The sequence below is a fragment of the Palaemon carinicauda genome, chromosome 41 (genome assembly GCF_036898095.1).
Source record: "Palaemon carinicauda isolate YSFRI2023 chromosome 41, ASM3689809v2, whole genome shotgun sequence".
Classification (NCBI taxonomy): Eukaryota; Metazoa; Arthropoda; class Malacostraca; order Decapoda; family Palaemonidae; genus Palaemon; species Palaemon carinicauda.
The window spans coordinates 42,214,065-42,239,390 of NC_090765.1; the positions used below are offsets into that span (position 1 = coordinate 42,214,065).

The 25,326-nt window shown below is 36.3% G+C and overlaps 1 protein-coding gene across 3 annotated transcripts in view; it reads left to right on the plus strand.

Moving 5' to 3' along the window:
• Positions 1-25,326, plus strand: part of LOC137632282 (uncharacterized) — a 467,533-nt gene that overhangs the window by 1,541 nt on the left and 440,666 nt on the right. For 2 of the 3 annotated variants that reach the window (XM_068364175.1, XM_068364176.1), the window contains exons 2-3: positions 19,256-19,348; positions 20,383-20,401. The gene's annotated coding sequence lies outside the window, so the exon portion shown is untranslated. Of the gene's footprint in view, positions 1-19,255; positions 19,349-20,382; positions 20,402-23,219; positions 23,343-23,592; positions 23,673-25,326 lie in introns of those variants that run through there. The other variant, XM_068364178.1, reaches the window with a different exon arrangement.

The following is a 25,326-nucleotide window of genomic DNA, read 5'->3' on the forward strand; positions in this document are numbered from 1 at the left end:
AAGTTAAAGAAATTAATAACTTACTTTTATGACCGTGACGTCGCAACTTAGGGGTCACGGGGGTGTTGTGACTGAGTCTGTGATGTCTTGAGTGTTTTGCCTTAGATTAGCACTGCACTTGGAACACTGTAAAAGTTGGTATATTATATTACGTGATTTAAGAAAATTAAAAACATTGGAATACACCATAATAATTTCAAGTACAGTGAACCCTCGTATATCGCGGTAGATAGGTTCCAGACGCGGCCGCGATAGGTGAAAATCTGCGAAGTAGTGACACCATATTTACCTATTTATTCAACATGTATATTCAGACTTTTAAAACCTTCCCTTGTACGTAGTACTGTTAACAAACTACCCTTTAATGTACAGAACACTTAATGCATGTACTACAGTACCCTAAACTAAAACAGGCACAAATATTAAAGGCAATTTTATATCATGCGTTTCCTAAACACGCTAAAAAGCACGTTAAAAAATGGCAACCAATGTTTTGTTTACATTTATCTCTGATCATAATGAAGAAACAAACTGGAGGTAGAGCTTTGCTTATTACCCAGACATATTTCCCATACTATTCCCTTAGAACTACATCACATCTTCCTACTTTAGATATATATATATATATATATGTGTGTGTGTGTGTGTATATATATATATATATATATATATATTTTTTATATGTATACACATATACATACCTACATATATACATACGTACATATATACATAAATACATGCATACATATATATGTATATATGTTACTGTATATAAATGGGTTATGGAAAAAATCCGCGAAGTGGTGAATCCGCGATGGTCGAACCGCGAAGTAGCGAGGGTTCACTGGATTACCGAAGTGGTTACAATTTTCTAATACTTAGATCGTAAAATACGCAAAAGACGACACTTGAACTAACAAAGACCTGACTTGGGCAAAGGTTTCCACGGAAAAGGGCTTGTTGGAAGGTGGGGGTAGGGAAATATTAACCCCCCTGTGCAAACTTTACATACGTATGGGTTCGTGATTGGTTAACGGAAAAGCAACAGAGTCTAGAGAGTAAACATGAATGAACAGAATGGGAAACTCTTCCAGAGCAAGTATTTATGTGAAATATGGGAGTAATAAAGTAATAACAAAATGTATAAAAGTAATATATGAAGGTAAAATGGAATTTATGATAAATAATATTTGATGGATATATAAAATGAGGTGATTTTATGAGGTATTGGATAATAAAACGAGTAATACTGGGGTCAAACGTAATATGTATACGAGGGTATTACATAACTAATCAAGTAATAGACTTAAACAGAGCTGGTAGAGATACGAATAGTTACGTTTCACGATTAGAGAAGAAGAAATCCTATTGGTGGGGGAAAAGTCTCTGCGCAGAAAATCGAAAATTATTATGTACAAACGTACATACAAGAGCGTCTACAACGGGCAAGCAGAATGAGAAAAATTAAATGAAAAATATTGCTAATGTTAGCATGATACGTTAACATTTGATCTATATTACACGTTGGCAGCACTGGTCACTGTATTTTTTCATGAGACATAGTCTTTGCAACGGTGCCTCCAAGTTTATCCAGCTATACTGTTTTGTATTTTCCTCTGTTTATTATACATTCAAGAAGGTAATGTATAGAGAAGAAAAGGCTTGTTTTACAATTATATATCGTTTCCCCAGTATGTTTTCCCCACCTAAAACCCCGAGTTCCCACTGGCGGTCCCCCATTATCGTAGGATATAGATATAAATATATTTCTGAAACTATTCATTTGCGACGGGAACGAGTGTCATTTTCGAAGGGAGCGTAATTTTTTCTATAAGAAAAAGTAGTTTTTTTCCTAGGTTACATTGCCCTGTAATACACTACAATAATACCATCTAGTCTAGGATCCTGGCCGAACGAGGTTAGGCAACCAGGTAAGTACTCATCAAAGTCAATGAAACTATAGTATTAGTGCATGAGAGGACAATATTAGCCAGGAGTTTGGAATTTGCATAAGGTAATTGTTTACAACACCACGCTCTCCATTTACTCCAAAATAATGCAATCCTGCAGTTCTCATCTTCTTGCACAGTAATTAGGTGGTTATTTAAATTCTGGGAAAGCAATAGTTAGCAAGATATGTTGAGGAAGGGGGAAGGGGTCATAAAAAGAAAATAGCTCGGTTTCCTCAACATATCTTGCTAATTATTGCTTTTCCAGAATTCAAATAACCACCTAATTACTGTGGCAGAAGATGAGAACTGCAGGATTGCATTAGTTTGGAGTAAATGGAGAGTGTCGTGTTGTAAACAATTACCTTGCATAATTAAATAGAACATTTCAAACAATTCTGATCAACATAATCTGTACTTGGAAACTAAGAATAGCCTGGGTACTTATATGAAAATTCCCAATTTCATTGATTTCAGAAATTAATTAACAATTTACTACAGCATTAGAACCAGTTTGCCATTTGTAATCACCTTCCAAGGGAGCTTTCAAAGCTGGAGGCTTCATAGCTGGTTGTGACGGATCAGTTCGGTAATTGAACGTGGGTAATTATTTACTATAGCACAATATTTTAAATGATGAAATTAAGAAAAGTTCCTGGTGAATTTTTAGGTACTTTGAATGGTTCTGATGGATATGATTGGGGGAAACCCATTTAGAGTTTTAGAATTTTTTAAATTACAAAAGTTATGAGAAATGGGGATGATTTTAGAAAATCTTATTTTCAGGAGAAACAGAAACACTAAATATGTATGGTTAAAAGCCTACATTTTGATAGGGAAACCGACACAAGAACACCACCTAACCTAAGTTACGAGGCATATCCTCTCCTACTTAACCCTTTTACCTCCAAAGGACGTACTAGTACGTTTCACAAAACACATCCCTTTACCCCCATGGATGTACCGGTACGTCCCTGCAAAAAAATGCTACTTACGATATTTTTTTTTATTTTTTTGATAATTTTTTGAGAAAATTCAGGCATTTTCCAAGAGAATGAGACCAACCTGACCTCTCTATGACAAAAATTGAGGCTGTTAGAGCAATTTGAAAAATATATACTGCAAAATGTGCTTGAATAAAAAATAACCCTTGGGGGTTAACGGTTGAAAATTTCCAAATAGCCTGGGGGTGGAAGGGTTAACCTCTGTGACCTCCCACTAGACTATTGTAACCCTAGCTTACCCGAAGATCAAGTCCCAACTCTGTGTTTGCTTCCCAATAACCTTCAGTCCTGGCAAGATGACAATAAATCATATTTCGTAAATCCTAAAACTATTTTCATAATATCATTTCTGGCAAAGATGAACAACATTGGTTTACCACACAAAGAAAATCGATTTAACAAGTAATAAAAAGTTTGTTCATGTCCCAGCCAACTACTTACAACCCGCAGAGCTTTTTTCACTATCATAACCTTTTGGGCTGGGATTGTTGGTAAAATTTCTGTTGACTACCTCCAACCGTTTTTTGTATGCTAAACAATTTTTTTCCGTTTGTTTTCTTGTTATTTTATAGTGTTCTGATGTTATATTCCGCAAAACTATCGTTTCCTGAATGCCACCACCTTACATACCCAAACAGTCATGGGGAATCCCATGTGATTATTATTTTTATTATTATTATTACAGTATTATTTTTATTATTACTATTATTATTATTATTATTATTATTATTATTATTATTATTATTATAATTATTACTATTATTATAGTATTATTATTATTATTATTATTTTTATTATTATTTTTATTACAGTATTATTAGTTGGGTTTTGGGAGTGATAAAACGAAAACTAATGATTTACAGAAGGTAGTAATTGTAGAATTCAACCAAACAGTAAGAAATCTAACAGAAAAAAATAAGAGTGAAACATCACATACGGTGTGATTGCGGCATAGGTGCCTCTTGAGTACCGTTTTTTCCCGAGCACTGTTTTTAAAGCTTTTATACCATGGTTTGTTCACAAGCATCATTATTTGCGTCCACTCTAATGAATTTTGCTTGGCCTTGGCCTGCTTAACTCGGTAATAGACATAACCTCATTACGTACTCCTCTTCTGGCGAGTGGAACATAGATGTGCTTCGCATGCCAGCTGCGTGGGTCACTATTAAAGTATCATTATTATGTATAATTTACATCACATCCTTATGATGGTTTATACTCAGTCATGGCTCGCTTCACTCACAAATAAACGTAATATGACTATTTAAGGTACTATATGTTTAGCATATTAAGCTGAACTATGATGCCATATTAGTTTACCTTATTAGTCGGAGTCTGATGTTTCTGGGTAATAGGTAGCAATAGCATTCAAACGACTGACGTTTGGGGATCCCAAAATTACTTCTTTAAGTTGGAAAAGGTGAAAAATATATTATAGGGTACAGTAATTCCTTGAGATACGAGCCTAATGCGTTCCGGGACCTGAGCTCGTATGTCAATTCGCTCATATCTCTGATCAATTTTTCCCATATAGAATAACTAAAAAAAAATTAATTCGTACCCACCCTCTGAAAAAACACCCAAAAACAGTATATTACAGTGGAAAAACATGTTTTTGATTGTTCTAGTTTACCTTCTACATTCACAAAATAAATACCTATGTACTGGTTATGATCTGCAATAAAATGTCACATTATTATTGAGTTCTTACCTTTGAGACAGACGATAGCGGCTAATGGCGGTATGTGCGGAGGAGGAGGGAGAGAGAAAGGGGAGGAGAGAGACTTAACAGCAACACGTTCGGTACGGTACACTTTTGTAACACTACGTAACATAACTTAAACTTTAAATTTAACTTAAATGAAGTTTGCTTACTGTACACACACTTAAAAATAAATGTTAATCTTACGTTACACTAAACTTAACTAAACAATTCTAATTTTGTTTTTATTTTCATTTTTTTACTTTTCTTCTTCAGGCTTGGCTCTTTTTGCCTCGCGTTTTGACTCACTTTCACCATCACATTTTGCCGGCCTTTTTAAAAGGAACCTATCTAGGGATGTTTGATTATTTTGTCTCCCCTTCAAAATGTTACTCAAATGACGTACACAAGTGTCGTCACAAAAGGCTAACGCACGACCACATGCCACTCTCATGTTTTTCAATTATTTCATGCTTTATCTTGATTGTCATCATACGCTTTTTCTTTTCACTACCCTTTTTTGCACTCTCTTGTTTTGGATCCATTGCTTATTCCCCTAATTCTGTACTGATTAACGCGTAAAAAAGCAAACACTACGGCCGATGCTCGGAGATGACTTTATGTGACGGAGATCCAAAGGAAAAGACCGAACAATACTGTCCTCGTGAGCAGCCTCTCGCACACTCGACCGCATAGGGAACCGTCTCATATCCTCGTATCTCAAATTTTTCTCGTATCTCTGGCAAAAATTTGCTCGAAATTTTCCTTGTCTCCCAAATTTCTCGTATGTTGGGACACTCATATGTCGAGGTATTACTGTACAGTATTTACTATGAGAAATTTTTTTTCGATAGAAAATGTCCCTTTCTAAGTTATATAAAATTTGGGATACATTAAAAGGGCACAAAACTCAACACACTCCACCTAACTTAATCTATTAAGTTCCCAGGTCATAGAACTACCTAAGGGGAAAACCCCCAGACTCCCTTACCCAAGCCACACGCACGAACAGTGCGACTGGTAGAATGTCAACAAACAAATGCAAAATATCTCGGGAGCATGGGATGCGGATATTTTGTGTAATTTTCCATAGATTTATCGTGCATCTGAGAGAAAAATGTACAGTATAAAGAAGAAAAGGTTAGTTTTACCATTATTTATCGATTAACCAGTAAATTTTCCCCACCCAAAACTTTGGTGGGAACAGGAAGTATGGGTAGGATACAAGCTACACTTGGTGGGAACAAGAAGTATGGGTAGGATACAAGTTACACTAGCACCATTTTAGGCTTATGAACTTTGCCTTGATAAATTAACATAATTAGGGAAGAACACCATGATTATGTAAAATCATCAAAATTTTGGAATCATTATGTAAAATAAGACTTGGTGTGTTGAACTGGTTCAGTTAATAGCTGTCGATCATGGGACTTATGACTAATGAATTAATTGAGGATTGTTTATTTGAATTGAAAAGATGAAGCCATTTTAACGACATAAATGAAAACCCAATAAAAACTGTTGATTGACATAAATCTACAATCTGATTGGGAAATTTTAGGTGAGGCTTAGTAAAATCTTGAGAGATAGAGGCAGATGAAGTGCAGCGTATGCATAAACAGGTCTTGGTCTTAAAATTTGTCCTATGAACACCACCAAACACCATTAATCAGTAGTAATGCATTTTCTACAGCGACTGCAGCCTCATTGGAGCACCGTGCCCAGTTGTTGGAGCTACTGTGTTTGTAGCTGAAAATTGTCACGGTACTCAATTGGCAGAAGTCAAGTTAAGTAGAAATAAACATACGAACAGAATGAGACATGCTCATGGTGACATAGGAAACACTGATAAACAACTTGGAAAAATACAGTATCATACTGTACTTTGATTTTATTTTTTTTTCTGTGTGATAGTGCATTTGTGCAGATAATGTATTGAGAAGAAATGTTTTGTTTACAAGTGGTTTATCCAAGAATTATATAATTGTTCTGGCAATATATACAAACCTTACGCTCTTTACATAGGAGTATTATTTTGGCGAAAGCTGAAACCAGCCGCCAAAACTTTTGTGAGGTGTAACTACCCATTGCTAGTTAGCGGAGTCGGGTAACGGGTAGACCAACCACCCCGCTCACACAAGTAAAGTCATAGTCTTTCTCTCCTTTCAAAACATTTTAACCGGTTTACAATTAAAAGCAACTAACCTAAAAAATTGAAAATTCCTTTTTTTCAGATAGTGACCCACGACATCTCTTTTGTATGAACTTCATTGCTTCACTTAGAGAAGCAAGGGCACCCGCATCCGAGGGAAGTCTCTTCCGTTGCCGCTTGTGGCAATTTTTTTCCTATCTTTGGGCTTTTGGGTCTCTCCGCTACGGAATAGTTCAGTGTGTGTTACAGTTTTTTGGAGCACTCTCTGCTTCTTGTTACCGTCGTTCCTGTTGCGTTGAAGTAGGAACGAGAGCAGTGGCAGACTGGTTCTCTTCGGGGTGAATCCAGAAACTTGCTTCGGCTACATTTCACTGGCAGCACTCCATGCAGACCTTCAACTTGAGCTCAGCTTGTTGATGGAAAGCAATGAGCGCTGCCCGGGGGTCAGCCTTCAAGTGTTGGACAGCAATCCTGTATGAGGGAAAGGCATCTTCCACCAGGTGTCGAATCGCTGTCTCTTTGTGCCCTCTCCCCTCTGGTGTCAGTCTTTCTTGTTGGAGCTAGTGGCATCGGGTTGCTCTTGTTCCATTTCAGGCTCCATTGAGAAGGGAGAACCCTTCTCAATGGTTTCTTGAGGGGAGTCTAGTCGCACAGTCTTGCCGCTTGTTAAAAAGAGAATTAGTAAACTTTAGGTGTTCTCTTTTGATGTCACCAGGTCGGTTCAGGACCTGGTTTTGTCTTATCTCTCAGAATTTGTTGTTAAGACAGGGACAGGTTCCCATCCCATCCCCTGGGTGTTCCCTTTGAAATCCCTGGCTGATTTTGTAGGCAACATGGCGGATGAATTAGTGCTATATCCTGTGAGAGCTCTCTCTATTTATATGTGTCGCAAAGTTGAAGTCCTAGAACATCCCTGTCATTTTTTCATGTTGCCTCGGAATTTATCAAAACCCATGTCTAATAGTGGGTTGTCCTTTTTTTCTGAGGTACTTGATTTCTAAGACTGAGGTCCTCGGCATTTGTGAAGGCCAGAACCCACAGTGTTATGTCGGTCGCCACATCAGTGGCACTTATGAAAAACATCCCTGTCACCAGAGTGCTTGAGGCGGTTACAGGGTGCTCCAATTCCGTCCTCACTTCCTTTTATCTGTAAGATGTTCGCAGGTTTTAGGCAACCCTAGCTCTTTGGGACCATTGGTGGCCGCAGGTCAGGTCATCAAACCTGACACATAGATTGTCATCTCTCCCAACACGTGAAGGCTGTCTGTCACATACGTACTGTACATAGTGTTAATTTTTTTATTAGGTGTGTCATATGATGGAAGTGTTAATTTTTTATTAGGTATGTCATATTATAGGATCTTGGTTTAGTCGGGTTATGTGCGACTTTGCATGGTTACCTTTTCATGATGGGGTTTTGGTTTTGCCATTCTTGGTTAACTTGTTAGAATTGTTGGACGACATAGGGGTTAAATACCATGACGGATGCACACTAGCTCACAGCGTATGGCTGTGACGAGTGATTTGTGACGGAGAGGCTAACTCTCTCATTGCAACCAAGTCTCCAAATACTTTCATTACCCTCACTTCTTGGCATCAGACACTCACACGAGAACAAGTAGAATTTAGTAGCATTGGTGCTTGTGCTGGTGCCACTGGGATGCATTGTTACAACCCTCAATTTACACCTGTCACAAGACCAGTCAGACTATCCCGGCAATGCTCCTCAGGACTGAGTTGCCATAGCGTTATGCTGCCCCCAACACTTCCCAGTATCAGTTTCACATAGGAGAATATGGGGCACAGAGTGGCTCTAGCTCTTTTGCTGGCCCCATTTGGAAGCATGGTTAGCTTACACCCACAATGGGCACTTTACAGGAGACTAGATAGACTGCCATAGAACTCGCTCCTTGTGACTGAGACAAAAATACTTTCGGCCCCTCTTAGCGTTAGATACACACACGAGAACAAGTGGCAGTTAGTAGTGCTGTTACTTTTGCCGACTCTGTTGGGATGTGTTGTTGGATCCACAAATGTCTGCCTGACATGAAACCAGATAATCTCGTTCTCGGCGCCAAACTTTCACACAAGTATAAGCGTTGATCTGGTCTGCATTTCCATCTGTTTTGTGTCCCTCCCTCTCAGTGTCAAGTGTGCACTAGAGAGAAGGAGACAGGTATTAGCGCTGGTCCCTTGCTGGCGTAATTGGGATGTACGGTGGTTCCCCTTGGTGGATGCCTGGCATGGTACCAGGGGACTGTCCGGTCACCTTCTCCTGGCAACTGTGTTGCCAGCTGCGCCCGCCCCTCTCCTCTTGATGTCAGGCCCACGTACGAGAACAGGTGGCACTTAATAGCACTTATGCTTCTGCTAGTGTCAGGGTGATACATTGTTACTCGCAGATCACATCCTCATCTTCTGACACAAGACCAGTAGGACGGGCCATAGACTCATCCTTGGCCTTCCCTGCCACAGTTCGTTAGCCACACAGGTGAGAATCATTAAGGTTCTGTTAGAATTTTCAGACCTTTAGCAGGATTACTTATCTCTTTTAGAATGATTAATTCTGCTGGGGGTCTAATTTCTTGTTTCTTTTGGCATCTCAAGTTTATTCTGGTTACTCATATTTTGTCCAAAAGGGGGAAATTTTTCCCAATCCCCCCTCCATATGAATGTGGAATATCAAGCTAGATAAATTATTCTAAGGTACACTAATGTTTATTAATATAGAACCTTCATAATGAAAATTATAAATCTGAAAATAATTTGTATTTTTTTAACCATACAAACCAGTGGTTGGTAGTTATACTTTGCTGAAAAAGTCTTTTGGTTAGTTTTCAGCATTCACCAAAATAGTATCCACTGTATAGAGTTTAAGGTTTGTATAGTTAGGAAAAATACAAATTATTACCAAATTTGTCATTCTCATTATGAATGTTCCTTATTAATAAACATTAGTGTACCTTAAGATAATCTATGTTTATGTTCGTGACTCAAGGATTGTTGTATGTCTGCCACATTCAACATGGAGTTGACACATTGAAATCTGATATGCTTCTTGGTTTTATGAGTATGCCTGTGATGCCACTACTGCTGCCTCCATGAGACTAAGCATGTCGCATGAAAGTTTCCTCCATTGTTTTGTTCACATCTGAGCAATTTCCTTAAATGAAAGAATGTGCAACACATACAGTATTACTCCCTGATTTAGCAAATCTGTTGCTCCCGGATGGCTTGATTCTATGTTGCACAGAAGCATTGAGAAGAAGCTCCAGTACCTTGCATAGTTTTGTCCCCCAAAACTGAAGAAAATGGGTGTCATGGTATGCATGCAGTATGCATATAAGGTGAAATTGTCACGTTTGACAGCATGGATGAAAGTCAGAAGTCCTCACACATGATCCATGTAAGACAGTCACTGCCTAGTGGTCTTTCCAAGGGGTCTTTTTCTGCATTCTTTACGATAAGCTATGAATTTTTCTAGTTATAGTTGCACTGCCTCATTGTTATTGGTTGATCCAATGGTATTGGGAGAACAGTTGGGGCCTTTGTAGATAAGCGGCCAGGTCTTCCTGCACTTGTAGAAAACGATGCGGTATTCTTAGTCTTGAACCTAACGTGGGTGCTAATGCCCCCTTGTGACTCCCCTTACATTGCCCTATTCTTAATTGGCTGTCATCATATATACATGTTTCAAATTGCGGCGACCGCCAATTAGTTTAGTATTCCTCCGCTAAGGTTTTGTTGAATCGATCAAAATATCATCTACATGGAATTCTAAGAACTATGGGAGCAAGAAACTGAATGGCAGGGTTCAGAGCTCGTTTGACTTATAAATTTCACGATAAATTAGAAGGTTTTCAAAATCATTGTATATCGATCTAGTAAGTACTTATACATACAGGTGGCCCCTATCATACATACATCCTGAACAGTTTGTTACGCCTTTGAGAATCTTCTGACCATTTAGTGAGAGTTCAACATTCTGATTCTCTTGGTACTGCCTCATGAGAAGTTTCAATGCCTCTGTTACAACTTTGTGATAGCAAAGTGCCCTATCATAAAGTTTCCCCAAAAGAGCACCTCTCAGTGAACCTAATCCAATGAGTCCAGCTTCAAGTAGGATATCGGAGAAACCACTTCCATCCATCTTCTAACCCAGCATCCTCATGAATGCACATTCAAGAGGGAATGTTCCTATGAGTATGATATGGTTTTGGTACTCATCAGGGTTATTCCATGTGATAGTACATACCTTCATACACCCTCCCATGTCACATGTGGTGTGGGTGAATCTTTGTTGCACTTTCAACATTCCTATACAATTCTGTATTCTGTGATGGAGCTTGCAATGACTGGGTGGTAATCCATAGGTGTCAAACTGTCAGGTGTCTTCCCAGTCTTGGAGAGGAAACCTGTGATACCAGGAATTAGGTTCTCTGTGGACTGGCCATTCATCCTGGCTAGGACCCATAACATATGCTTCAGGATAGCTTCATGGAACGAATCCTCACCACCTGGATATGTCACACGAGTAATAGTTAGTGTGGCTTACTATACTGGCATTTCTGTATTTTTTCTATTTATGACATTTTAATACAGAGATGAGCATGAGACTCTTAAGGTCATTCAATGTCTTGCAGCATTATCCCAGGTGCTGTATGAACAGAATCCTTTCCTGTAATAGAACTCGGAAGCTGATCAAAATTTTCAAACTCTGAGTGAAAAAGATTTGGATGCTAGAGCTTTAACAATTTGAATTGAACGAAGTATTGACGTATCTCTGATTGCCTGTCTCCATTGCCAAGGAGTAGCAATAATTCTCACAGTGCTTCATTCTATTGAGAATAGTTACAAGTTGTTTACTCTTATAGAGGTGCCTCAGAGTCATACTCAAAAGAATGTTTTGGCAATTTCCACTCACCACAACTTGTAGCATGGCAGATGTCTTTTCCAGTTGATAAGATCAGTCACTGAATCTTTGGTGTTCTGGGGACATTCTATTTTGTGAAGATAAGGCTCAGAAACATTTCAAGTTCTGTTGGTATCTTTGCATTGCATTCCAAATTAAGCACATAAAGAAGCCACTTCAGCTCATCAGCTTCTTTAAAGCTTATGTTAATGACACCATTTAGCTTTTCTGTGTCCCTGACTCCCTGATTATATTGGATGACCTAAGTACACATGCCTTCCGAATAGCATCATCAGTGCTCATGCTGCTATTGTATGTGATGTTTCTGTGGGACTGTAGTCTTATTTCACTCAGTTGAGGAAATGAAAGTGCTGATGAATACTTGAGATGATTCTGGAGTTTGTCTTCAAGCCTTGTAGCTCTATATTCTTTATTGGGAAGCTTTGTTTCTTCCAAGTGTGCTATTTACAGTTCCTTCAGGTCACAAAGTTTTAACACACTATTGCTGATGAGGATCTCTTGTTCTATGACCTAAGAGACGTTGAAAGCAAATCTAAGAGTCCCTTCCAATGCCAACTGTCTGTTTCCCTGTTCTTCATTGTCACTTTGCCAGCTTTTTGAATTTTGAACAGGGTATAAATTTTCTACATGATCAGTGATACTGCGCTTCACATGCAAACAGATCTTTGCCCAGGGAGTAGACAGTCAACATTCCTCAACTTGGCTTGTTCCACATCTTGATATCCTCCAAATTCAACCTGACAAAGACCTCCAGTACTGTAGTCCAACGTCCTTTTACTTTTATCTTCTTGCATGTATAAAAGTTACAGAATATACAATCAGGTGTGAAGATTATACTTTCTCTAGATGTTCTCTTGGCCTTAGATGGAACACTATTTTCGTCTTTTTTTCTGAGCAAGGCAATTCTAATTCATAGTGAACCTCATATAACATTCCTTGTGAAAACCATGATGAGATGATGACTTATCAGGAACTTGATTACAGACATCTGTCATTCTGTTTGTTGAAGTTAATGGCCCAGCAAGTCTCCAAATTTTTATTTTCAGTATAGAAAATATTTCCTCTGCATGTTCTTTGGAAGAGAATAGTTTAATTTCACCATACTTATCTGTTTTCAATCCTAGAACATGAATTAAAGGCACTTGGACTCAGGCATGTTGATGGAATACCGTACTGCTAGTATTTCTCCGTTTCTTGGAGGGTCTGCCAGACTTAGAATCAGTCCTGTCACTGTATGACATACTTTACCCTCTTAATCCTCCTCTAGCCCTTGGAAAAAAAGTTGAAATGATGTGAGACAATTGTCAATGAAGTAATTTAATATTAGGCATAACTTTTCTGTACCTAGACTGAAGGTGAAAAAGTGAATATAGAAATGTTACATATCAGTCATGAAACATGAGTTTTTGCAATTGAAACCTCATTTTTTTTTTCAGAATGGTCAGTGATGGGTTACTAAAAAGTTCAGCAATGGATTCCTTGACCTAAAAAACATTAATTTAGATACCAAAATATGATTCTATGATAATTAGAACCAGAGGGAAGATGACATTCAGTACATTGTTCTTCTGATACTTTTTTTTTTTTAGATTGTCTCACTAGTTTTTCTACTTCCTCGTCAAATGTTGTTTCCTGTGGTATGTAAGCCTGCACTTCTCCCTCCTGTTTCTCTTGGTCATCTGAGTCATTCCATACAATACTGTTATGATCAATTGGAGGAAGGCGAGCAAGAATTGCCTCAGCACTTTCATTCTCTTTGATGATGAGGAGATCCAGGTTACTAGATAATGTGACTACTGGTGGAAGGACATTGTCAGAGCCATATGCGGGAGTTATAAGTCTACAGGCTCTGTCTTGACCTAAGAGTACAGTACAGTATATGCAATAGGCCTGTTTTAGTTATTTACCTAGTACATACAGTATTATCATGCTGTATTTTGATGTAAAATTGCAGTTATTTTCAATATTTCCTTTGCTGTCTTTATACTTCCTGTCCATTTGAATGTAAATAAAGAATGCGGGTCGGTATCCACCGATGACATGAAGGTCCTGCAAGGGCGACCCTTGCAACTAGGGCACGTTCGCAAGGGAGCATCAATAGAGAAGCATAATCACACCTGAAAAAGAGAAGTCAGCGTAAAATGATCGTAAATAACAATGTTCATCAATGTCTATGGCAACCTTGAGGAGGAGAGAGAGGAGACAACCGCTCTTTACAAGCCAAAGAGAAAAAGTCACTCGTTCACCACTCCTTGAGTATATATACACTCCCATGCCATCTCCCTACCCAGTGTCTGGTTAGGGTTGCCACCTTGCACCAAAAAGTTTAACTGGCTACCTTCCAGCTTTGCTGAAAGAATATCCATTATAAATAACTCTAGGTTTGTATTAGTTATGGAAAAATACAAATTATCTACAAATTTGTCATATTGAGTGAAGTTCTGTAAGCAAGCAGATTTGCATTTCATAAAGCCATGCCCTTCTGTTGTAAAGCAAATTCACAACAATAGCAATTTTGCTAAGTTAAGCAATTCTGTTTAATTATTATTCCAAATTATAGGGCATTATTTTTTCAGTTTTTTTTTTTTTTATTTGAAATAAACCATTTTGATATTGGTACAGTATGTTTTCTCCCATAATTTGATTTGAGTCCCAGCCTTTGGATTTTTTTTATATTTTTTGAAATAGTAAGCTGAGAAATGCGCAAATAGAAAATCTTACCTGAGAATTGAACTGTTCCAATTTTTAATAACTCTGTATTGAGTACAGTACAGGTGTAATAGAGACAGTATATTACGTGTAACGTGATAGGGAAGTTTTAAGGCTCTCGCTGGATCCCTTGCCCAGAATAAAATCAAGGGGTGTTGCAGAATATCCATTTCTTTTTCAATTTTTTACCTTTTGCCCAGATCTGTGGGGCATTTCACCATATTTTTGTGTAGTGTAAAGCTAGAGTACAGTAGGCATTCTGACACTAAGTAGTCTGCATAGTACTTTACCAGAGCAGATGCCCTACATGGCAATTGGCAGATGGAGTTAGCAGAAGAGAACCACCACCTAACCATGTTTATAACTCCGTACGGGAGATTTCAGCACTTTTGCAGCCCCAAGGGATTTTCAGCGACAGACAACGCTTACTGTCTTCGAGGGGATATGGCCCTACAAGGTACCTCCAAACTGTGTTAGAGTCGTAAATGATTTCCTCTTGTCCGACAAGGATCTTCCTTCTGACCTTCAACACATGTATACCAAATGAAGATCATGTGCCATCAATACAGCGTCACCCTCAACAAAGAGAAATTCACTTAATTTGCCCCTATGTTAGCTTCTGCGGTTCTGTCCTATCAACCAATGGTATTGAAGCAGACCCTGATAAGGTACTGTATACACTGTAAGTTACTTTCCTACACAGTCCAACATTATAGACCTCAGGTTCTTTATGAGTCTTGTCAATCAACTCTCCGACTTCACTCCATGCATTGCAGCAGCAGCACAGCCCCTACACCTGCTTATAAGTCACAAATGCTAATTCATTTGAACCTCCGACCATGAGCAAGCTTTTTTTAAGATTGTCAAGGCAGCTCTGATTTCACAATTTGTCCTGGCACCCTTCAACTCGGCCTTGCCTGTCGTTCTGCAAACGGAAGTCTCAGGCCTGTACAGTATGGCCTAGGTTATGTCCTACTTCAAGACAATGGGTGTGGCCATGGCTCTCGTTTTCTTACCAATACAGAAACTCGCTATGCCCCCATAGAGCTGGAGCTACTTGCCGTAATTTGGGACATGACTAAGTGTCGCTTATACATGTCTGGACTTCTGCCTCTTACCTTAATGACTGTCCATTGCTCCCTGACACAGATTCTCAACCACTAAACTCTGGGTGTTATTGAGATTCCACGCCTCAAGATGAATGTGACAGCTGACATCTTCATTGTAGTCTGGCGTGCAGGAAAACAGGTCTGCGTACCAGACACCTTGTCTCACACCCCCACCCAATTGCCCCACACATGAAGATGAAGAAGAATACTGTACATCACATCAACTGTACCTGTCAGGCGTATCATCCCCAGTACTGCTGCTTCCACCGACAACTAGGCAACAGGATTCATTGCTGAAGAAGATAGGACTCTACAGTAAATCCACACTGTTATATCCTAGGATGAGAACTACTGTTGACTCGTCCGTTATGTTTCTAACGGCTTTCCCACCAACCGGTAAGGTCTCCATGCCTCTTTCCTTCGGTATTGGAAGCTGTGCAATAGACTTTACGCTGATGTAGAGTTATTGTTATATGGGTCCCAGATTGTCATCTTTGAAGCCCTCCATAGACACACCTTGGCTCGCCTCTATGAAAACCACTGTGGGATCGAAGCTCCTCGGCGTAGAGCAAGACTAGTAGTATTTTGGCGAGGCATTAACGTCAACATAAAAAATACAGTAGAAACCTGTGATGCCTGCCAACAGCTTCTCTCCACCCATCCCAGTCCTTCGAATCTATGTCCGCCAACTTCTTCCATGTTTGATTTTGAAACAGAGCAGCAAACCATATGAAGCCTTGACATTAACAAGGGCATACATATATGTTAGCTTTTCAGCAGCCGTATTCAGGTCAGTACCACAAATTATCTCGTGCTGAATGTGAAGTTGCTAAGATCAGAATTGTAGTGGAGTGATGCTCATTATGAGAATCACAAATCACTTCAAGACTTGACACCTGATGCCAGTGATGTCACAAAGAATTTTTTTTTTTTTTGAAGAGGTAAAGGTATTCACTATCATTTGGCTCTGCTAGAAAAGCAGTGACTTCTAATGCATTTTAGGTGAGTCACCTTCATATTAGGAAAGTAAGGTTATTGCCATAAGCCAGTGCATGAACTAAGACAATGCATGTTGATCCAACAGGTCAGTTCCTTACTCCAATGCTTGAGAAATCTCTTAGACAATCAGCGATCATCATTCAGCTTTTCATACACCGAGCCTGCAGGAAGACCAATTTTCTGTTTATTGTGATTAGAGAAAAAAGGTTATTATCATTATAACTATAAGCCACGCTGTAACCCATTTTGGTAAATCAGTATATTACAAACCCAAGTGCTCCAATAAGGGCAACCAGTTTGGTATGAACAGAATTATTGAGTAGAGAGTGAACTATTAATGAAATTTAAAAAAAGTAGAAAGTTTAGATATTGGAAGTTATACCGTAATGACTTAATTACAAGATAAAGAAAATTAAAAAGCTATTTAGACTGCTATACAACAAAGGTATAAACCTCACATAAAATCAAATGGGTGTAATATATCCTTATCTGTAGAGATAAAATGAGGCAGAGTTATCCTATTTTATCAAAGAGAAGTGACATATGTACCGTAGTTGCAAAGGTTTGTGGGCTAAGAAAATGATTATTTAATGGGTAGTGGAATTATTGATATTTGTATTTATGCTGCTGATCCGGAATTATGTAAAGAATGCAGATATTGATAATAATATTGCAATATGAGAAGGTTAAAAACAAGGATGAAAACCAGAAAATGGATTATTGATTAGTAGATGAAAGGAAATTATTGATTTATATAGTTAATGAATTGAATGGTGAGACAAGTGTATCGCAGAACAGATTGAACGTGGACTATATAAGACTAGTGGTCAAAAGATCGGGAAGTGACTGAGTAACTTGGAAATCAAGGTTGTGATGTACAAAAGAATTGTAGTTTATGAATTCATTTCAGATAAGAAGAAAATGTTTAAAGTTTTGGAGTTAATTGTTTTGATAATCTATTTGATGTAAAAAGATATGAAAAAATAAAAGTTAGGTACGCAGAACTACAGAACGAGTTAGATATTTGACAAGATTGACTAGTTTTTAGATTTAGCCATATGGCAGGAATAAAGATAGGTTGGTGTGAAGAGTCTATTTTCGTAATCGATTAAAAATCACATTCTGAGTCTTTGCCATTACAAAACGGTGAAGTCTTATATTTGAGAATATGGATAATTTTTACCGATTTGATGATTTCAAATGATGAAGACAAAATTAGAGAAAACACTAAATACGAGACTTAGAGACGGGTAAAAAAGTAATTTAGTGAAATGAATGACCTCATGGAGAAATATCTCGGTCATCATATCGACAAAGGGTTTTGTAACTATACAGTCGAATTACATCGACCGAAGGCAATAGCTGTGGCGTTATCTCAGCTTTAAAAAACATATATTACTTGTACTATTATAAAAAAATGTTTAAGCCATAATACTTTAGAATTCTTCCTATCAGAGTTTTTACCCGATCTTTTTAACAAGCTGCTAGTAGCGCTATTGAAAATCTACTTAAAAACACTTTTTGCACGATTATTATCATAAAGAGATGTTAGCAGACACTCATATGTAGTATAATATTACGCTATGATTAGGTTTGAAGAATGAGGTGATAATTACATGTGCCATCTTTATATCCATGCGGATTCAATATAATTCACAGATTATATTGAGATGGCATCTTCGCGTCTATTCTTTTGATATACGCAGCATGTTATTCATATGCAAGCACGCGCGCACACACACACACACACACACACACACACACATATATATATATATATATATATTGCACACACGTTTGTGTAATTATTCCTTGTTTATTTGGCTATATTTGGTTTCGTCTCTCTCTCTCTCTCTCTCTCTCTCTCTCTCTCTCTCTCTCTCTCTCTCTCTCTCTCTCTCTCTCTCTCTCTCTCTCTCTCTCTCATTTTATTGGTAAAACATTTGGCTAGCCTTTGCAAGGTCTGTGGTTCTAACAAGGCCTGCCTTTACTAGTTGTCTCAACATATGGCACAAACATTATTTATTTACTTGATTTAGAGATGAGGCTGTTGGCCTCTCCTCTCCCTACAACCGAGTACAATGGATTGAATAAACATAACTAAATTTACTTCTTTGACAGAGAGAGAGAGAGAGAGAGAGAGAGAGAGAGAGAGAGAGAGAGAGAGAGAGAGAGAGAGAGAGAGAGAGTTGCCACAATAGAATCAGTGGAACTTGGTGCAAAATATATTTTCTTCTGTTAATCTCTTACTTATTTAACTTATTTATTTATTTAAAAAAAATATTTTATAGTTATTCTTCAGCCGCGCTATGCTGTTTATCTTATTGGGTCTTTTTTATATTTTATTCAATTTCAAATGTGAATGATGGTAAGTTAACAGTAGAACTAATAGTTTATATGTATAGACAGAGGGAAAGAAAGAGTAAAATTTTATATGTGCGTGTTAATTAGGTATATTATCACATGCATACATCGACGTATGCTGAACCAGGACAGCAAATTTCAGATTTTTTCTCAAGTGTGTGAACGTAGATTACTTTTGGCTAGCAGGTGGTGAATGAAAGAAATTGAATGTTTATGTATATGTGTGTATATATATATATATATATATATATATATATATATATATATATATATATATATATATATATATATTATATATTACAACGTTTTACTTTTATACTTTTATATTTTCCAGGTACATCGTATATCGTCAGTGATTTTTATTTTAGAGAGTGTTAAACAATCGTGCATCTGTCTCAAACGAATTTGCTTTCTTGGGCTTCTTGTGGTAAGTATTTTTTTTTATTACTTTAGTTTTTTACATAGCAATACTAATCACATTACAGTATAGCTATCTAAATACACATGCGTTGGCCTAAAATGATGCAGTAAGTTTTGATAAAGGGAATATATTTCATTTAAGAATTTTAGTAGTTTAAACTCATAAATCCAATTCATTCAAATCTCTTAGGGTCATTTTTCATTTTGGCTTTTTATCGATTTAGCCCTTTATATTTAAATTTTATAAATACTTCTCTCATCAGTTATAGTATTTATACATAATCTTTTTCTATTATATTTTACCTCCGCCCTATTCCATTTATCTTAGAATGCTTAGGATTTTGTCTATTAAGGCGTTTTATACAAATCTTTGTGAATCAACTTCACTAACATTCAAGGTAAATTTTATTAGTAATTTTTTTCCCGTTAGGGAGTACATGACCCTCGTGCATTTTGTGATTCACTGTTCCAATTTTATATTGTTATAAAATGTATTGTTTCTAGTGTCATGCCGAATTATAATTTTGTGGAGATTTCTTTTCAGCGTATTGCCGCTGTTCAAGTATAATTTATGGGTATAAAGCTTTTTGCTAAGATTTTAATTCAGCTTACAATTATTCAAATATAAAATAAATTTAGGATTAGCTTCGCGTCGTTATATATATATACATACACATATGTATGTATATGTTTTATAATATATATATATATATATATATATATATATATATATATATATATATATATATATATATATATATATATATATATATAAAAGATTGTTTTCATTGGTTCAGCTCACTTATACTACTGGTAACACCAGCCCATAATCATTCGAAAGTTTGAAATCAAATTAATAATTCCGTCACAGTTAATTCGAAAGTGGAATGCTCAATGTCAGTTCGGATCACATTTCATGGTGTAATATAAGTATATTAATAATGACTATGTTAAGAATATTTAATCTTTAATGGGGGTATCATTATGGGCCTGTAGTTATGTAGAACAACAATATCTGATACTGATTTACTTCTCTTACAGATACGAACGTATCCCCAAGGTAAGTGCCTTTTTCTTGTTTCATATTTCTGTGGATATTCGTCTATTACTACAATTTAAATGATGTTTGGCAGTGGGACTAATATCACCTCCGATTTGTCGTTAAATCTCTGTGTATTTATGTTTTCTTTATCGTGTTTTATAATGTGTACTAACGGAGTAAGGTCGTTAGTATAAATATGGTTTCGTTCTAGGATTAAGTTTAAATATTATGGTGTTCTAATTTAAAACACTTCGACATTTATGGATTTACAGGTGTTTATGTGATCTCATGGTATATCTGAGAGACTCATAATATGTTTTTTAATGCGCAATTATTGGATTTTATGTTTTGTGCTTTTACGAGTGATTTTTTATCAAAATTTCCACTTGTTTTTTGTCTTTTTAAATATGTCTGATCACAAACACACATTTATACTGTATATGTGTGATGTGTATTTAATTGCTTATTTCATGTATAGTAATAGGTATTAGTGTATGGGTATCAGGTATATATTTTGAGCAGATCTAAAGAATCTGCTCAATACCTTAATTAAAGGTGTAAGCTGTTGGTATTTGTCTCTTCATGAAGCAATTTCTTTTATGCTCGTGGGTCGTTTATTTCATGTTATTGTATTCTCGTGAGTCTGAATGCATATATTACTACTTTTGAATGTGCATGTTATATTTGCTTGTATTTTAGAATCAAAAGGTTAATCGAGAATGAGGAACTTCAGTTTTCTGTTGAATACAGATCTCAAGTTATTTTTTACGTCTTAAGGTGAAGGTGTTCTTACTTTATTTTGATTTTGCAAAGAAAAGTTAAATATTAGGTATGGTTCAGCAGTGTTTCTAGGTGATGTTTGAAATGCAGCTGAAAAGATTGACAGCATAATGGGATCAAATGGTGAACTAACGTCACCCTGCTTGACCTAACGAACCTTTACTTGGCCGGAGTTTAACCTGACCTGACCTAGCCTTAGCAAGATGGAAATTTTACCTTCCATTAACTAGGCCGGAATTTAACCTGGCTTGGTGTAGATTTAAATAAAGAAGAATTTTACCCTAATTTCAACTATACAGGAATTTACCTGACCTAACCTAATCATAACTAGACGAGAATTTAACCTGGCCTAACCTAGTCTTGATTAGACAGAAATTTAACCTAACCCAATCTACCTTTAAATAGGCAGGATTTTAACCTAACCTGATTTAATCTTAATTATACAGGAATTTAACATGCCTTGATCAAACCATAACTAGGCAGAATTTATCTAGTTCTGATATAACCTTGCCTAGACAGCAATTTAACCTAACTTAAGATTAACCATGTATTTAACCTGGCCTGACCAACCTCAGGTTGACTGGAATTTCTCCACCTATCCTCATTTTGAGTCCAAAATATTTAATATATTTGATATTTTTAAGAAGCAATTAAGATTTGAGAACAGGCTTTGGCCAGCAAATGTGGAGAAATTGTAGTGTATCCAAAAGAAAAATTGAGTGTTAGTCTGTTGGGTGCTTCGATGCTCTTGAAGAAAACCAAATAGTTATTTTCTGCTTCGTACTTCATTTAAGCCCTTAGAATCTTATTTAACTCTTTAGAATCTTCGAAAGTTGGACGTTTTGAGCACCTCCCTATTGCGACTGCGTCAATTAGAACTTGCTTTCGAGTATATATTATGAATTCCGAAGCAGATAAATAGCCTAGATCGGAATGTACCCTAAATGGTCAGACAATCAGTCAACCAACGTATAAGTGGATTAAAGCCTTAGAAAACTCATTAAGCCCCTAAGTAGTTTATCTCGGGCTTCTCCCATCCCTTCAGTAGAGGTGTAGTCTCATTATTCTCTAAAGATGTATCGTGGCCTCCTTGCCTTTGGAGGTTTGCATGATCAAGAAAGCAGTGACTCATTAATTTCTGGCGGATTTGTTCTTTAAGTATTTCATATCTTGTGGCGTCTCTCGTTCGTTCTAGCGGCTCATTTGCACGACCTTGATTTCGTCTATTGTTTTGGGGGTGGGGGCCAATTCGGCGTTTCAAGATCGTAAATCAATTATATTTAGAATTTAGACTTTCAAAATCCAAAATATATTGTATTTAAACGAATTTCAGAAAGAATAGCAATTTTAAATAGAACTTTCCCTAGTAAGCTTTACCAAGTATTGAATATTCTTTGAGCGATTAGATATTTATTGACTAAATGTTTTAAATGTATTTATATTTCTTTGCGGATCGAAATATTTATATATTCTTGGACCTGGTAGCGTTGTTTATTTGATAATAACCACTCGATTAATTAACTTCATGAAGGTCTAGTAGGTGTATTGATTGTGTTTATCATGAACATCTCGTTAGGACTAATGTTCCTCTTCAAGGTAATATGTTTGTTTTGTTAAGGTATCATCCATGCATTATATTTGCTTCGAGTTTGACAACATATGTTTTATAGTTTACATAAGTGAAAAGTCACTGAACCTCAGCGGAATACTCCATGAATATTTTTGCCTTCAATTACATTGAATGTTATGATGCGCTTGGTTGGTTCTTTGTTTTTAGTCATTTCATAGCAAGAAATCCAGGAAATCTCAGGACTTCTATTTGCCGACGCATTGGAACCACGTGCTAAGAACTGCTGAGAAGATTTATCAGAATGTCAACGTAAGTATGATATTCTTCATTGATGATAAAATTTTCTTGATATAACATAAAACTCTTACATTGTGTTAATCTTATATGTATGTTCAAGTCACAATGGATAGCATTATGCTAAAATAGTAATGATATACATCAAATTGCTATTTTACAACCTAAATGGAGTCTGTGTATTTGATGCATCTTTTCTTGAAGAGCGAAGTATTTTATTTAGATTTTCTTTCCAGATTTTTCATGCAAGATTCGTTTCTATACCCTATGTAAGTTGGAGCTATGCCCAGGGAACTTTTTAAGTAACTTTACTAGGTGAGTGTTTTGTGTGTTAATGTATCAAGCATTATTGAACACAATTAAAAACAAATTGAACAGCTATACTATTTTATCATCATGGAAGTATGAAAATGTAAAATGAAGAGTTATAAGTCAAAATCATTACACAAAATTTATGTAGTTTTCACTAATAACTCCAGACATTTTTCAGTGCTCAATAAAAAAAGAATTTAGCTTCAGTATATTTTCTGATAATTATTCGTTGTTTTTTTGCATACCTTTTCAGATAATTTTCCTGAAGGTACCATTACTTTGTTCAGCCATACATAACATTGGAGCAAGAATGTTTTCTGCAAAACTGTGTAGGTAAGTGTTTTTTTTTCTTATTTGTTTATTAAACATATAAATTTATTATGGATAATTTATTGCTGTTCATAATGACTGTTTACAAGTTTTTTTTCCATTGTTGGAAGAATTAGATAGTTGTCAGTTATAATATAAAGGTGTTCTAGTATTTACTAAAAGAACTTCGTAAATTTAGCGAAGAACTTGTGCAAGTAGATAACGATTAATCGTAGTATGTTATATCATTAATCTATTCTATAGACCTTGAGTCTATGCTTGCAGGTTTGCATAATTTTTTTAATAACGGGTCTTTGGAGAATTTTTATTTCTGCGTTGATGATCTTTGATGTTGTGACTCCAGTACTGGTCATTATGAGTTCAGATTTCGAAGTCTTAGTTGTTATTATGGTGTCCATGAATCTCAAATGAAGTGGCAAGTATAAATGATTGATGAAGTGAGAGTTTTTTTAATTGAAATATGTACTTGATCTTGTCATTTAAATGTTTGCAGTTTTATGAAATTATTGGAAATGAAGAATTTGCATATTTGTTTCCTGTTGCATTAAATTGTTTTGGCAGTGTTTAAGAAGACATCATCCTTATTATTAATCCGTTTTGAAATTATCTTTACTTATGATTGCCGATTATTTAGTTGCACAGTTTATTTTCCTATCTGGCGGTAGATATCTGCAGCCTACTGCTAATAGTTAAATCTTTCTCAGTTCTTTTGGGTTGTTATATTGTGATAGTAGGAAATATGTACAATATAACTTTTTATACCGAGTTATGGTGATGAATATCTATCACTTTTATTATTATAATTATTATTATTACTAGCTAAGCTACAATCCCAGTTGGAAAAGCAGGATGCTATAAGCCCATGGGCTCCAACAGGGAAAAATAGCGCAGCGAATAAAGGAAATAAATAATCTATAAGAGAAGTAATGAACAATTAAAACTAAATATTTTAAGAACAGTAACAACATTAAGATAAATCTTTCAAATATAAACTGTACAAATTACAACGAACAAAAGGAAGAGAAATGAGGTAGAATAGTGCGCCCGAATGTACCCTCAGGCTAGAGAACTCTACCCAAGACAGTAGAATACCAGGGTAAGACGCTATGGCACTACCATTGGTATATAATAGTTTTTTTTTTCCACTTCTTTGTCTACGCCTCCTTTACGCTTATGTCTTACTAGCTTGATTCCTACCTTTTATACACCTTCCTACGTTTGCTGTTATGTTATGGACCTATAACGCACGGGCACACAAAAGTAGCCTATAAACTTTTGAATGTTATGACAATCTTGATAGGCTAACTTAAATAGAGACCCAGGAGAGTTGTTCCACCTTATTCATTGTTCACTTGCTTTTACTGAGATACCATTTTTTCACACCATTTCAGTAATTTTGACGAAAGGAATTTAAATGGAGTTACTGTACTAGATATCAAGACGCAATTATTTTGTACATTTTTATATTATATGATATATATTTTTTCTAGTTAGACCAACCAAGTAGCAAGTTACACAATAATATAAATGCTGAAACTTCGGGTTCATTTTGCTATTTTGTATGTTTGTTTATAAACAATAAGCACACATGAATTTCTAGTTCAAATATAAGCTTTAAGTGTCATTATAAAACCTTTTGTTTGCTACAATTGTGATT